The sequence below is a fragment of the Struthio camelus genome, chromosome 6 (genome assembly GCF_040807025.1).
Source record: "Struthio camelus isolate bStrCam1 chromosome 6, bStrCam1.hap1, whole genome shotgun sequence".
Lineage (NCBI taxonomy): Eukaryota > Metazoa > Chordata > Aves > Struthioniformes > Struthionidae > Struthio > Struthio camelus.
The window spans coordinates 43,676,583-43,693,411 of record NC_090947.1 but is presented as its reverse complement, the minus strand read 5'-3'; the positions used below and the strand labels follow the sequence as shown (position 1 = coordinate 43,693,411).

Below are 16,829 nucleotides of genomic sequence, written 5' to 3'. Positions count from 1 at the left end.
GCTCTCAAATGACATTTTACATTTTCCAGAGCCATTTCCAGGTTTTGAACCATCACAAACTCACCACAGATTTAGTTACCCCCTTTTCCTGGATATCATCATGAGTGATACTTACTCACATACAGTGTGCAACAACAGGCAGGTGCACTCTGGAAAATTTTGCAGCAAGTACAATTGGTTACAAAAGAAACACGTACTAGCATTCCAAAAAATACGCTTCAAAGGTACTTAAAAATAATCAGTTTAAGATAGCCCTTCCGTTCCTTACAAGTTAGTAAAAACAAGGAAGATATTTACACTTCAAATAAGATTCCTTTACTTAATTACAATAAGCAGATATGCAAAACCTTCTTCTTAATCTTCCAAAGCCTGTGGTATTTCCCTTCTGAGATGCGACACTTGCTCCTAGAATACTATAACAAGGGCTTCAAAGCTAACTGATGGGTGGATATATGCTGTATGTCGTGGTCTCACTCTGTTCAGTCAACAAGCCATTTCGAGCCATTTCAGCAGTTTGTAGCCAGCTGTTTAAACAGCTGGCCAAATTAACTGTTTTCTTGTCACATTTTGATTTTACTTCAAGCAGATCATAAACTTACACTTGCCTACGGCTTAAAACTCAGATATTTAACAGCCATGGGGAAGATAAGACAGAAGTACTTGCGTACAACGGGTTTTCTTAATGCTTCATCCAATTATTTCAGATCTCAAGGATAAGAAAGTAACTTACAAACCATTCAGAAAATAATTTGGGGTAACAGCTATGTGTGGTCTCACGCTGGGTAAGTCAAACACCCCACCTGGCGAGATGCCAGCCAGAAGAGGCCGTTGGGGCTGAGGCCACCATTGCCACCCCAGACCCGGAGGCTCACCGACTGCAGCCTTGCTCCCCAGGAGAGCAACGGGACCGTTGGAGAACGCCCAGATGGCACGTACGCAAACTCTGTCTCTCCACAGCCTTCCACAGCTAATGCACGCTCTGCAGCCCTCAGCTATACAAAGCTCTTAGTACACAGGGCTAGGAAGGTTTCCCAGCTCCGCTATAACTTTTCTGGAATAATTCCTCCAATGGACATTTACTTACTTACCCCCATTTTGTTTATTCCAAACAACAGATAAGAGGCCCTAATCAAAGGGTTCAAAGAACAAATGGACACAGAATCTCAGCTATCCACTCACCCAATTTATTTCCTTCATGCCTGAATTGAGGCATATTAGCTAAGCAATGTGGAAGACTAGTAGAGAGTGAGGCCAGTTCATCATTGTACCACAGCAAACATAGCACTCCAGGCAAATACTGCTCCAGTGCAATCAATCCAGCTCTTCCACCGAGTTCTCAACAACTCTAATGTCAAAGAGTCTTAAAAGCAATCCATCATAATTGTGCTGCATGCAGTTGACAAAGGCACTAGCTGCGACTATTATTTATCCATCAAACTGAAAAGCTGCAACTGTAAAGCAGCAATTCAAAGTGTGCTGCGCAGGTCAAATTTCTTCCCCTTGATTATTTTTTTTTCCTGGAAAGCTGAGCATCAGCAGATAAGCAAAAACATAAGAGACTGGAACACCAATCATTAATATCTGAAGAAAATAAACAAACATCAAGGATCAAAAAGCCGTTATCACTGCACAAAATAAGACAGAGCTTCATTACCCAACCAGCACTTCCATGTGCATGTCTGTGCATGTGTGTGTGATCTCCTTACTGATTTTGGACAAAGACAATTCAGGCTCATGTTTCAGGCTGCAAAGGAGAGTACAAGTGAACACAGATGCTTCCCTATCTATCCTCAGTTTGAGAACTTACACCACTTTTGTTCCACTACCACCACTCCTCTGCCTTAAATCCTCTTCCTACCACCTAGGTAGCTTCCTCCACTCCCCACTCACCAGGCTTCTCATCCTTCTTCTACTTTCTTTGTTCAAAAACTCCTACTTGAGTCTCTGATGTTGGGGAAGTGTCTTTCAGTGCCTACCCCTTCACCCCAGTTCAGCTTTCTAACTATTTCTCATCTCACCAGCTTTCTGCAGCCCAGCCAAGGCTCCACCTACCCCAGCCGCCCACTGTTTCTTGGAGTACTCCTCACCCCAGTCTCCATCCCAACTCCAGGCTCCAAGTCACAATCTGTTACCACCTTCAGCACCTCTCTCAGAGGGTTGTCTCTCACCCTTTCCACATTTGAGCTGGGCGGACAAAGCCAGCCTGCACTTGTCTCACAGGAGGTCTCAGTCAGTATATAGGAAGAGGCTTGCTGCTCTCCCAGACACCTAGAGCTGGGTCAGCTTACAGCACCTTAGACAATATATCCAGTTTGAAGGAAAGTCTTGTGTAATTTAGCTGCTAAAATACAGTTAATATAGAAAAAGTTTATAAGCTCATTAATTTTTGACAGAACTCAAAATTAACAAAAGGCATGTTCATCATACAAAAGCTGACACATCCCAAGCTTTTGCTCCAGAACAGAGAGACAGGGAGAGCAAGTATGGAGGTCCTCTTAATTTTTTCGTATGTTCCTAAGCAGTACATTTTTCCCTATTGTCATTTTCAGAAATAAGACAATTACCTTTTTTTCCTTTTCCTCCAAATGCAATGTAGCTTGAATCAAATACCAAAAATCAGGAAGATTTCAGCCTTATTAGAACTTATAATTCAGGAAGGAAATAAGCAGCTAAAAATAAAGTGTTATTTTATGAGTTAATACTAGCAGTTTTACCTGTGCACCTTCTCTATACACTATTTTTCAAGCTTTCTTATTATATACAATATATTGTCTCATACATAAATCACATCTTCCTTTCTATGTGATGACCTCCTACAGTCCCTCTGACAGTCTGTTCCATTAACTTCTGCCACTGCTGCATAACGGCTAAGATAAGTGCTCAGATACAACTTCAACAGGAATTGTGTGGGTGTATTGACAGCAAGATAAATTCTGTTCTGGCCCTTGGATATCACAAAGAACGAAGCTATTCCTACATATTGCCAATTATTATTTCACCAGCTTAACATTTAGAGCTTCCTACTGCGTTTACAGAATTGGCATTTAAGAAAAAAAAATAGCATTTCATAAATAAAAATAATTCTAAAGATAAATGTAGGCACCATCAAAACCACTATTTTTGCAAACATCACAAAGCAGTAGCATCATTAGAAGCTAATACAGTCCCAGTTAAAGATAGCCAAGTGCAGTCCCAGTTACCAAAAAAAAAAAAGGTCTCCTAAAGACTGTATAGACTGAAATGAAAAATGGTTCAGTGCTTATAGTTAACAGGCTAAAAATTAGGAACTTTAATGCAACTTCATGATCAACTCCCTGGGTAAGACATTTAGGGCAGAATCTCCAAATGCATCTGCATGTTACAATGGTAAGCAACGTGACATCCGACTTGCTGGCATACGACCTCAGAGGTGCAGCGTTGAGCCCCGAGTTCTCTTATAAAAAGCAGGAGCTGAGTCAGATGGCTTAGAACAATTTCCAGCAGCCAGCACACAGCTCAGATATAATTGCTCATCTAGAAAGGCAGGATACTCCTAGGATTTTTTTATGCTCCCTTTTGCTTTTTTGGGAGCTGTAAGGACACTCTTGAGTCAGATCAGGAATCACAGCCTGAAGCCATCTCCTAGAATCAGAGCTACCATGCAGATCTGTCTTAAGCCAGATGCAAGTTTGCTCCACTTGAGCAGAAGGCAGCTATGTACAGAATTCAAGACTTCCCAAAACAGCATAGGTATATGCTGATAGTTAGGGCACTCAGCTGAAGTGGGCAGATTTTTGTGTCACCTTAACATCTTTTCACACTAAGAAAAAGGTGAGGAAAAAAAAAACAGAAATCAAATCAGCTTTTGCAGAGACAACCAAGAGCCATTAGTTGATTTTTTTCTGCTTGTTAGGGTCACTCCATGTAAATCCCTACTGTTGTGTCTAAATTCTTCCTTGATGAATCCACAGAAGCTCCAACACTGCCCTCCTCCAGTAACTGTGAGAGCTCAGAAAAGGCTTGCCTGTATTTTCAAAATGCAATGAACAAACATATCCCTTTGCACTACCCACACACACCTGAACACTCAAAGGGTTGATCGCCTGACACCAAACAACTGACCACACCTGCACAAGCTTCCTCACAGGTCTTGGTACAAGCACCCCAGTTAAGCCTGCCTTGCACTCAACGGCTAGAGCACAGTGCTAGCCATGTGTGTCAGTCATCTCTCTCTCTCAATTCAATTTCACTTGTGCTGACAGCCTCTTCCACTAGAAAGTGCAACATCACAAATCATGGCAGAGGAAGGACTCCAGCTAGAGGGAGCAATCTTGTTCACCCGGCCCCATGCATTAGTCTTGGTCCTCTGTTTCCTCGGGATTTCGACCTCTTCTTCCCCCTCAAAATAGGGGCCTTAAAGGAAGTAACCCCATAACCTGTTCAAATAAAGGCAACCTCTTGCCCTCCAAGTAAAAATGGGGTTTCAGTCATGTAATCGTCAACTGATTGCTCAGGGAAACTTTCGGTGCTTGCAGAAACAAACTGTGCCAAAGCATTTTAAAAAACAAGCATGTGATTTGACCAGATGAGTTATTTGGCAAATCATGACTACGCTGAAACTTTGTCATTATTATTCTGGCTCACTGCTAATTCAGGTCAAAGAGTTCTATTGATGTAGTTAAAATGAATCATCTATAATTGGGTTTAACATATCATACAAAATATCATTGCTAGCGCATATAACAGATGAGTATACAGGTGATGAAATTATGTGATAGGTAGGAGCTTAATTAATGGGAAATTATTTCCAAGCTAGTTTTTACTACCTTAAGTGCTCTTGTCGGAGATGTTTTATAAATACAAGATATAACTGCAAGCCTGGAAGACAAAATTTCACAAAGAGCAGAAAGCAAAATAGTACCGGAGGTAATTCAGTTTTTCAGTCAAGACCCATCCGTCGCACAGCACTGAGTTTCTTCCTCGAAAGGTAGCATAAAATATATTTTTTTCTCTCCAGCCTTAGTTGCAAATTTTAAAATCTATTTCATTTGAAAATGTAGAGACTAGGTTTATTGAACACTACATCAAACATTCCATTCACAAATAGGACAAATAGCTGCCCCTGCAAATTTGCCCTGGGATCAGAAAATCTATAACTGGTAAAGAAAAAAACCCTAGACATTCTGCAACTACACGGATACTTGCTATTTTGTTGATAAAGCAAAAGAAATAAACAGGACCCATGTCTTTCTCCTGAAGCTCCCTCTCTCTAGAAAGGACAGAAAACACTAAAAATAGAGGGAGAAAATAAGTGCATGTTAGCAAAACAGTTAAATCTGGTTATTCTCTTTTCCATTTATTCAGTTTTACTGGCTAAGGAAACACTACTGCCATCCCTGCCATTTTCTAACTTGCTCTTTAAAAACGTTACTACAGTAAGAATTTACCCAGTGGATGAGAATTTAAAATACTTGCACTTAGGTATATAAAAAAAAATTTAAGGAACTTTATCCAGAATAATCTCAATACACTACATTGGATTGCAAAGTATCTCCAAGAGACGCTCCTAAATCTTGGCAATACTCCTAAAACTCAACTGAAAAATAAATTGAGACAAGCACTCATGTATAAACAGGCACTGCAGAGCAATTTGAGTCACGAAATAGCATCTGACAGAACACAACATTACTTTTGTATAGCAGGCTTAATTATTGATCCACCTTATGAATATTTCTGTGGAGTTGATGGAATCTGGCATGTGGCCAGAGTTCCATTTTTAACTTTCATTCTCAGCAGAAGGAATCTTTAACTCCTTGTAACAAATTCTGCTTGCAGAAAGTATTATTTTAAGTTGGTAGCATATGATCATCGGCAACTTAGGAAATGCATTTAGATGAAAGAAAAGCTGTTGAACAATTTCTTAAAATGTATGACCTGAAGAACCTCACTTATTTAAAAAAAAAAAAAAACTTGAATTATTTTAATATAAAACTCTCCCAATACAAAGCCAACTATTAAATAATACTCTTTAGCAATGCATTTTTGTATGTCCCTCTGACACAACAATGCCCAGAGTCACAGCTCTCCATTACTATTTACTATCATAAAGCTAGTCACCTCTGTCCAGGGGTAGAGGCAGAACCAACGCATTCAGTCATTAGTCAACTCAGACCAAGCCAAAGCTCTAACCTGCTTTTCTCAGGCTGCGACACGGGACGTTGCTACCATAGCGCTATTCACAAAAACTGCCGTGCAAAGCATCTCCCAGTCTCTAGCCTTGTCATCACATAACAAATTCCCAGTTGACAAATTCTTAGAAGACAGCAGTAAAGCTCGGGCTAACGGTTCAAGAAGCAACGTTCTGGCCGGCACCCAGAGCCCTAGAGGCACCCTTACTGCTGGAGGTCACATCGTGTTAGAAACTGCAGTAAAAGCTGAGAGTTGCCACCAGCTCCCCCGTACCTTTCGGGAAGGGGGCCCCTTACTCAAGGGCAACTGCCTCGCTCGTCCTACTGTTCTGGGACTCACAGACCTTTAGCAAGGCTGTAGCAGCTTGGCTCTGGAGCTTTGGCAGGGAGGAGGAAAGGCCCAGGGTGTACACAGTCTTCCTCAGCTCCTCTCCCTTCTCACTGCCTTGGTGCTGCAACAGTTCGTGCAGCAGCTCCCAGCTTTGGGGGCGCTCTGCAGCCAGACACAGATCACCGGGACACAGCCTAGCATAAGGATGCTGTGCTATTGGCAGCGCTTAATAATCTGCGTATCATTTTGTACTGCTTTCACTGCAAATGCTAATACTATCCCGGTTATCTATATCCTTCCAGCCCGCCAGCACTCTGCCCCACATACAGCAGCTTGTAGATTTGGGCCTTGATTACTTAACAGCTTATGTAACAGCACAGAAACAGGCGTTTGAATAGCACTGCAGTTTAAATTAATCTCTGAAAAGACAAAGCTACGCTAATGATGATGGGAAGACTGACTTCATTTGGTGCTCGGTATAACTTTAGTCTAGAATGTATGTCATGCATCCATTTTTGGACTAAGAAATTAAGATAACTTATTCTAATTTTGTGAAAGAAATTAAAAATGTTTATTTCATCTTTCCTCATCTTTTCCTCACAAAAATCAAGTAGAATAATTCATGATTATTTAAGATGTGTTATAAACTATGTGTTTACTCTTGTCAGATCAGCAGATCTCTCAGCTTTATGGTATGTACAGCACAGCCCATCAAGGAATTAGATATCTGCTACTCGAACAGTGCCAACGTAGGCAGCAAGACGTTCTCTCCAATTCAATCTCTCCGTTTTTTTACGGTAGCTTGCATTACTGTATTATATGCAATAGTGTATTAAATTCAACTAATGCTGATCTAGCTAATTTAAATAGATCTTTCAGGCCTATTCAAAGTTACCTTTGTAATCCACTCATTTTGCTTCAGCAAAGCACAGACAAGCTTAATCTAACCTGCTTAACTTAAAAATGCTACTGTCGTTTCAAACGCTACGGTCGTCCACGTTTCAGATAAAAACGTGTGTTGTTGGAAGGATGTTTAAGTAAATAGATATTTGGTAAAGAAGCACTCAAATGTAAGCCAGACTCAAATTTCCAAAATTTCTCTAGTTCAGCCAGGCTCCAGCATTTCACCAAACCTAAACTGCTCCCTTACATCAAGGGGTCAGGAGAATTCCAGAACTGGGTGCAATTCCTGCTGCATATATGAACTAATGTAAACTAACAGTTTGACAATATAGAAAAATACCCACTTTGTACAAGGAAACAAAGGAAAAAGTATAGTGTGTGTAATTTTCCTAGAAGATCGAGACCCTGACTAACTGAAGGTCTTTGTAATTTTAGTAGCAAGTGAGAACAAAGAGAGAGAACAACTAATTGTCTATTTCATGAGGATGCCATACAAGATAACTTCTATTCCAAAGCCATTTTAAAATAATATTTATTTTTACGCTATTTAAACAACAGGATTTTTTAAAAACAAACAAAAATCATGTAGTCAGAAAATAATTTAATATAAAAAAATATTCTCAAGCAGCTCCCAACAGCCTCAATGGAACAGGGCTCAGACAACACCGTCTCATGGGATATGGGGTTATGGGAATAAGTTACAAGTGGAATAGTACCTCTGCTTACCAGGAGTTTATAATACCATTTATATGGACCAAAAAAAAGGTACAGAGATATTTCTAAATATGAACTCAGCATTTTTTTTTTGCTGAAGTAAAAATCCCAGCTAAGGTGCCGACCGTCAGCTCTACCTAGAGAAAAAAGAGTGCAATATAAAACAGCCCCAGTTCAAGACGTTCCAACATCTTAATTTTACTGTGGCCGCATTGTGTTAATCTCCACTTTGCTTAAGATATCAGTTACAGATTTATGGGGGAACTAGACGGCTTAGGAGATTAGTAATGGGATACTGAGCACTGTCAATTGTAGATTCAAATCCAGCTCAGGTCAGCAGAGGTCAAAGTGAGTTATATAGACTAGTGATGCCCTCTTGTCTAACAGCTTTCTTTTCGGCATGCTGCCCCCACCCCACGCTCCCCCCGGGGGAAAAAAAAAAAAAAAACCACAGGCTTGAAGGGGACTAGAGAACAGATTGGTCCTGGAGTGTCCCATGAGGTTGGACATACACAGGCAAAAAGAAACAAATGAGATGCTTGCATTCCCACTACCTACATTGTACGGTATTTGTTCTGTGGAGAGAGAATTCCACAAGAAAGTATAAAACTGTCACATTTACAACTGGTCTATATATTAATTCAGCCTTTCCGGGATTAACCCAAAGCCACTAGGTTTACTGTGTGACTGAATCCTGAAGATGGAGTTACTCAAGACTAAGCAAAAACTGGTGCATGTAGATTACTTTCCTCTGCCCTTACAAAACTGCGAAATCTCCAGTGTTCAAAAGCCAAAGCTAGCAGGGTCCAAGAAAGCAGTGAGAGCAACATATTAGCATCCACAGCCTACTGGAATAACTATACTCCCAGAGACCAGGAAGTAAGTCTTACTCCTTCATATGTTGCTGGTTGATCACGTCACTGATTCACTGAGGAAGTCAGCAACAAAACACTTGGGACTCGCTTAGTTTACAATTGAGATACTAAATTCCAGTAGCACTGGAAGCTTGAAGGTTTTGTAACCTAACATTTTAGCAGGATTTTGAAAATGTACAACATAATAGAAACATTCTTATCATTAGTTTGCCTCAGGATCCTTTCATGCAATGTAATCAAAAGGTATATGTTCAAAACACATTAGTAGGATTAATGAAAGATAATTACAGCACAATCACTTATGTACTTCCTTCTACCTTTTTCCATTGAAAAAGGACAGTTTAAAAAAAAAAAAAAAAGAAAAAGAAGGGGCAGCAGTGCAGTGCTTTATCTAGCTTTGCGTATAGAGACATCTGATGCACAGCTGCACTAGCATTAACTTCTACCATGGCACTTAACTGGCTGGAACCAGTTGCGTTGTATACTGGGAAGGCTGAGATCTGCATCTTCACAACTATACCAATAGCTACAATCTGAGCGTGGAAGAGCCTTCACAGAAGCTCAGATGTCAAGGCAGGCACAGCAATTACCCTGTCATCAAGTAATGCAGACGAGTTGCTCCTGGCAACAATCCTCTTCAAATATGGACTGAGAATAGCATTCACAGGAGACCCCCCACTGTACGAGAGCAGCCATTTTGATTAGCTTTTGTACCTCTGCCATTTCTCTCTGTTCTGGCATTATTGACTCTGTAGCACCTGGGACAGATAAGCACTGCAGTGTGTGACACGCTATTAGCGTGAGGTACTTGCTTCGAAAATGAAATGTATGTCTAAAAGGTTATTAAAAATAGGACTAGGAAGAAAGATGAGTCCCATCCAGGGAGGAATGCACAGGAATTGCAGTGTTCTGTGTGGTGTTCGATTCCCATTTCAAAGTTTGACCTCTTTTCACTTTGGTAATATTTTTATTGAATTTCTGTCATCGTTTCTTCTGATTCTGCTCTCAGTTTGCCCAGTTTCCTCTCCTCTTGTCATTTCACCCTATTTATGACAGGCTTCCTCTCTAGGCAGGGGTGGAGAGCAGAGGAGGGAGCATCCCTGTCGGGAGGAACAAAGCGCACGCAGCACCTGCTGAACACAAACCAGGTCACTTGGAGCATCGGTTCTAATCTAGAAGAGCACCGCTCCCTGCGATCTGTGCCCTCTATAGACAGAGGAATCAAATTTCTCCCATCCATAAGCTTATAGTCAACAAGCTTCTGCTTCTTAGCCTGTTAAACTAATTTCCCGATATATCTCATGCCATTATTTGGAGAAAGAAAACAAAACCCTCAGTTTTAATCTACATGTCCACATCTTATAATTTTAGTACCCATCATCCAGGCTCTCTCAAGCTCCAACATTTGGGGTCACAGCTTTTAATAAACAAATAAAACTGTCTCTGATGTAACGGGGACTAGGGAAGCTTAAGCACGAAACTGTTAGGCAGACACCCCAGTATTACTTGTATATCCCAGTGCTTTTGTGGCAGCATAGTCAGGATACTGCAGTGCTTTGTTTGGTAGTATTGAGCAACTCTATTTCAGAAGAGACGTTTTTATATGTACCTTTAGCTCATAAAAATCACATCAGGTAATGAAATAGGTAGAGACAAATGTCATGCTCATGAAAATACTGAAACCCTTACACATGAGAAGTACCTCCTCCCCCACAACTTTGTATCCATTATCATTAAGAAAATAGAGCGTTTAAGAATCTGGTTTTCACATTTCTGCTGATTTATCAGTGATGCATTAACTAAAGTCAAAGGTCCAGAAACCCAGAGTTGTTGAGTTTTCACTCAAAATTCAATTGGAACTGATTCCAAATGGCTTTGCATTTGGTATAGAGAAAACGTCTACGCCAATCTGTCCCATACTGAGAAATCTGCATTCTCCTGGACAGCTGACAAAGAGGTTTGATTAAGTCACTATACAGACTGCAGTTCAGACAGTTACACAAATAATAACAGTACTACTGAGCTAGTTGAAAAGACGCACCCACACAAATATTCTTACAAGGTTCACAGGAAGGTAATGAGCTGTGGAATTTTGTTTTTAAATATGCTGCTTGGATCTTCTTTAGTAATTTTTGTTCTTTTAAGTGCAGAAATTGATTTTTTTTGGTTCATAACCCCTTCCTATGACTTTACTGCAACTAAAAACGCATTACAGCTTACATACATAGCACGTTTCTTCTTATAGCACAGCAGTGACATCAGCATACTGCCCCCTCTTTCTACTAAATTATCAACACACAGGCAAGTCTGGCTATAATTATCTGGCAGTAATTCTATTATCAGATTTAGTAAGGCTGAGGTAGTACTTCCGCATTTTGGTACAATCTGGTCTGCCACACTGTTCTCCATAGCGTTCAGGAGGCACAAAAAAAGAGCATGTTAAACACTTTCAGATACAAGTGAAAGCATTTCTACTTCTTTGCCACAGTACGTGAAGAATAGACGAAGAGAGGGCCAAGATCTATCAGGCAATAGTCATATAAACACAGTATCTACCTGTTATGTAAATCCTAATTTGGATTTCCATTTCTCTCAAGCAGAAATAAGCAAAACATGCAAAACACAGAGGGGCTGTCAACTAGCAGCTTGCTTTCTCTTCACAGCTGCTTATCTAGAGAGGCTGAACATCGCTTACTGCATGCATCCAGGGCAACAAGGCATTTTTATTAGCAATTCTCTACTTCGCTGATCCTGGAGAAAAAGCAACCACCACCACCACCCAATGCATCAGATATGTATCAGCAGTGCTGCCACTGCTCCTTCTGCATGGCTGTTAGCCAAATTCCTGCTGTTTTGCTCGGGAGTCCGAAGAGCAGAGGGGCTACCTCGTTTGCCCAGCCAGAGCACGCTTACTCCTGGATTAACGAGGCTGAGCAATAGCATGCAAGAGGCATACATTTATACAGTTACTGACAACTCCTTAGAAAGTGAGGACAGATCAATAGATCTGCCTAAGGACACTTACAAGTTAGATCCAGATTTGGTAAGTTCCAGTATAGTATTTGAATAGAAAATAAGCCAAATGCAAAATTTTACTAAATGTAAAGACTTACTAATGCAAGACAGATTAAGACCTGCATCAAGGTGGAGGAGCAATGAAGTCATCTCAGTTAAAATTCTGCATTTGTATAGTACTGCCTTCACTGAAATAGCACTTCTAAACATCGTAAAACTAACAAAGTGAGTTGGTTAAAATTAAAAAACAAAAAAATTATATCACATGATATACTATTCATCAATTCTGATGAAAGGGAATAAAGAATGAGGGTAATAGTTCAGTATGCTGCTAGGAAACCACATCAATAAGCCTTTCCATTAGCTCTGGACATAGCCAGCCTCCCAAACAAAAAAACAAAACACCACCACCACCCCCCAGCCCCCTGCACACAGCAGAGGGAGTAGGCTTCCCCATCAGGTAGCTGGTATCTTTCTGTCATGATGATCCACCACTTTGAGGTCTACTGAGCACAGCACTTCTCACTGCAATAAACAAGGTAGCCAGCTCTGAATTTGTTGCACTTACATATATTCATAACCATTCATAACCAAGCAGCCTTTAAAACAATTTGATTATAGGATGGCAATAGCAATGACTCATCTTGGCATTTTTTCAAGAAAGCAGTTTTGCGGGAATCGTGGATGTTTACGGATAGGATTCCGAGTGACCTGGAGAAGAAGCCATGCACCTGCTGACGGGACTGCCCCAGGGCCACCCCCTTTAGGGGAACACACCGCAACCAAGCCCCTGAAGGCAGCGCTCCAGCCCAGTGCTAAGAGCAGGGAACTGCAGACCAGCGCTTTCTATTTCTCATTCTTCCTAGTTCTCACATTGATTTTATGCAGAGCATGTTTTAAGCCACTTTCTGTACTTCATTTTCCTTCAGCTCTTACTAGAGGAGTCCTACCTGTCTCCCTCACAAGAAGGGATGCGATTCCTGCATAGTGCTTCAGAACTCCTCAACGGGGAAGCGTGGTATGACTAAGATAAACTATTTATGCTGCCAACAGTTTTATTTGAAGTTTATGGCTAAGGCTATTCTATAATACTTACAAAATCTGGGCTGCACATAAAGCAAGCATGGATAGAATAAACCTTCTATTACCAACATAAGCAAACATTTTTGTCTAATATAAAGAATCATGTCTTTCAGGATAGTAAGATTAATTTTGCTTTAAGATTTTTATTTATAAGATTTAACTATTTTCTCTTTGGAGTTTATTTTTCACTTGATGGTATCTTTTAAAATTTATCAAGCAAATGTGTTTAATCAAATGACAGCAGAATTTTCCACTGGGTATTTATAGTTGACCCAGAAAGTGGTAAGAAAACAAAAATGCACATAGATATGAAGTCATCTAAGAGGAAAAACAAACTAATAAACTTGATAGAAAACAGGAGGAAAGAAGAGGGTGAATACAAGAAGGGAATAGTATTTTGAGACCAACAGGTCAGTCTTTAGTAGTGGCACCTTGTATGATTTGCATGGTGGCAAAGTCAGTGTTGGGGTGTTAAAGAGGAATCGACTACCGTAGTCAGAAAGCAAAGAGATGATACGCGTGCAGACAACTGTGCTTGCAGTGCAAGGGAAACAGGTCAGCTACTAAAAGCATCAGCAGTAAAATTTGGAAGTAATGGGGCTTCAGAGGGTCACAGAAGTAATTGTATTTAAGAAGGGCATGCAGCATTGATCAAGCCATCAGCAAATCCTATCAGGTACACAGCAAATCAGGCAACGTTTTCTGTGCCTGCTCTAGCCGAGTTAGCCACAAGCACCTTTGGTTGGAACTTCACCACGTGCTATAAGCTAGTCCAATATACAGATCTTCCAGTCGTATTCTGTCCTTGCAGGCTCTAGTGCCTGCAAGTACAGGTGCTCAACTACCTTTATTAGAGCACTTTATTCAAAAAAAAAAAAAAAACCACACAACTTTCATTAGTAGTAATGATTTGCTCTAAACAAATATAAGTGAACAATATAAAATCTCAAAGCTCTTCATGAAATTGCACGAGCATTATTGTCTGCATCGCACCACTGGCCTAAATACAGAGATTCAAGCAATTCATGAGAACTGTAGAGTCAAGAAAAGAGATTACAAGTGCAGAAAAAAGTCAGAGTTCTGTTAACAGCTTTGCTAAAAATATTCACTAACCCAGTTATCCCAATTCAGATAATGGTTTCATGCACATTCTTCACTAAGTGAAAGAATAATTTAGCAGTTAGAGTGTTACTTGCGTTTAAGAGAGACAACTTCTCCACAGATTCCCAGTGTGACTTTTAAGAGTCAACTTGAAGCCCCTAAAATGAGGATAACAGGTCTTCCTTACCTCATTGGCTGCTGCAAGGTCAATTAAATAGAAGAGACTGTCACAGCAACTATTGCAACTAAATATAAATATCTAAGATAAATGCAGGAATGTTCTGTTCAGAAATACAGCCCAAGTTACTTATCAAAAGGCCCAAAGGCTTACAATAAGAAAATGTGTTTTCCAGCATCACATCTTTCTCATGCAGCAGAAATGTTTAAGAACAGCTTCAAAAGATCCTGTTTTTCCAAGAATCTTTCTGCTCTCTGACCCAGGGATGGTCTCTTACACGAACCAAGAGCATCTTATATCCATCTTTATAATGAGGTAGCAGAGTATGACTTCATTTAGCAGAGAGAAAAGCACTGAAAAAACAAGTCACTTTCTGCAAAGACATCTAAGAGGATTACTATTAAATATTTAAGGTTTTATCTCTGAACACTTATTTCTCAAAGGGAAAAAAATCCAACATTCTTGTTTTCAATTAGGGTCTACGCATTTTTGGAGGTTGTTATGGGACCCATTATCGACATTACGAGGGGAATTTGGTAACAGTCACGTGCATTCCCAGAACATCCCAGAGAGAGTCAAGATCCAAAGCTGCCTGTACTAAATGATGCACTATTTTAGATGAAACCACTTGGTTGCATTACAAGAAGCCTTTTGAGAAAGGTGGAAGAGGCCTTAAACATTTAGAAGTGATCTCTTTCCACTAGATGAATAAAAGTGGGAAGCCATCAGAATAATGCCATAATGCCTTTGACTCTCCCTCTTCAGAGCACTGAAGGAACCCATTTTGGATACTCCGAGATAAGAGTTTTGTTTGTTTGCTTAAATAGGCAGTATTTTCACACTCCCACACTCCTAAACCCAGTAAGTTTGAATAAAGGCATTTTCCCAGTTCACAAAGCCTTCCCATGGAAAAGCACCTTTATCCAATTTGTACTTTCCAGTGGAACTGGGGGAGGAAAAACAAAACCAAACCAAACCCACACACATTAGCAACACTGCAGTCAAGTCATAAGCGTCAAGCAATTACTAAGCAACCCCAATTCACTTTTCTGTTTCTATACACGCAAAGTCAGCTGCTGCACAGTTCACCCCATACTGCACATCCAAGCTATTGTCTCAAGTGACTTGCACTCAGCATCCTTTCATTTTTCTGCCCACTGCCAAAGAACGCACTCAGAAGTCTACTGCTTCACCCTGCAGCATCCTGGTTCTCAACAACAGAGAGAATTCAGAGCAGATCCTGAACCAAGACTCATTTCCACGCTCTTTTTTCAATCTGAGTGACCCGGTTAATATGTTTTAGAATTAGTGCTACCTTGGCATGACATCCGAGTTTTAAAAGGCTGCAGCAACATAGAAGTAAATGAAAGAGGGAAAGCAAAGGGTCTGAAAGTATTGGGAAGATCATTGCATTTGGTTGTGCTTGGCTACATTAAGACACACCATTTCAAGTTCAGAGAGATCTAACAAATATGGACACAAAGCGTCCTGTGCACAAGACTGTTTTCTTTGTTAAAATAAATACTCTTGCATAGAAAAAACTTTTGATGAAAACATTAATGTCAGCTTCCAAATACACTTTTGCATTCAACTAAAGCAGCCAGAACTTAACAAGATAAAAAAAAGTATCGGTACCCAGAACGTTCCAAGCCACAGAAATCTAATAGATGGCATTTGGATTACGTATACCTCTTTCCAGAGAACAGAGAGCTCAATCTGCTTGTTCTGTGTTATTACTTCCTCCTCAACATACATCTAAAATTCACCGTTTCCCTACCATGTACAGTATTACCAATGAAACCAGACAGCTCAGTTTATGCACAGTCAAGTTTTCAAACAAGAGAACTGACAAATACTTACTGATGACCTAAGATATTTAACTTTCATTTAACACTGTCCTCAGCAGAGGGAAAAATCCCTACCTTCAGATAATATAGTAGCATAATCTGCAAGCGCAGGATTCTCAGGACACCTTGCTGCAAGCGCAGGATTCTCAGGACACCTTGCTGCTCTAGCTGGGCGACTGTTTTATGTTTTACAGAGCTGGAAAGATATGCTGAAAGAATATTCTTTCCAAAGGGGAAACAGCAAAGGAACCTTCAGAAAAATAAATGGACAGAAACCCCCCGTTCAACACACCACCCATTCAAAAGTATCCATGCTGAAATATAACAAGAATGTGCTATGCAGTGTTTTTCAAGATAACGATTTTGTTTTGGACCTTAATTGAAAGTAAAGAATCTCTGTCTTCAGACCATCTTAAAAACTGGTTCAACACCAACAGACTACCATGAGCAGAATCAGCGCAGCTCTTCCCACAATACCTGCTGTATAACTTTGGAAAAGTCCCACCACAGCACTACCACTGATCGAGCTCAAGGGCAAACAAGAGGGAATTATGTAGATCCGTTGTCCTCGGCACAGAAACAGATACACAGTGTTTTAAAGCTTTGTGTGCACCC

At 40.3% G+C, this 16,829-nt stretch overlaps 1 protein-coding gene across 1 annotated transcript in view; it reads right to left on the bottom strand.

The window, feature by feature from the left end:
- KIF5C (kinesin family member 5C) overlaps nt 1-16,829 on the bottom strand; it is an 89,834-nt gene that overhangs the window by 66,366 nt on the left and 6,639 nt on the right. The gene's annotated exons all lie outside the window — the stretch shown is intronic.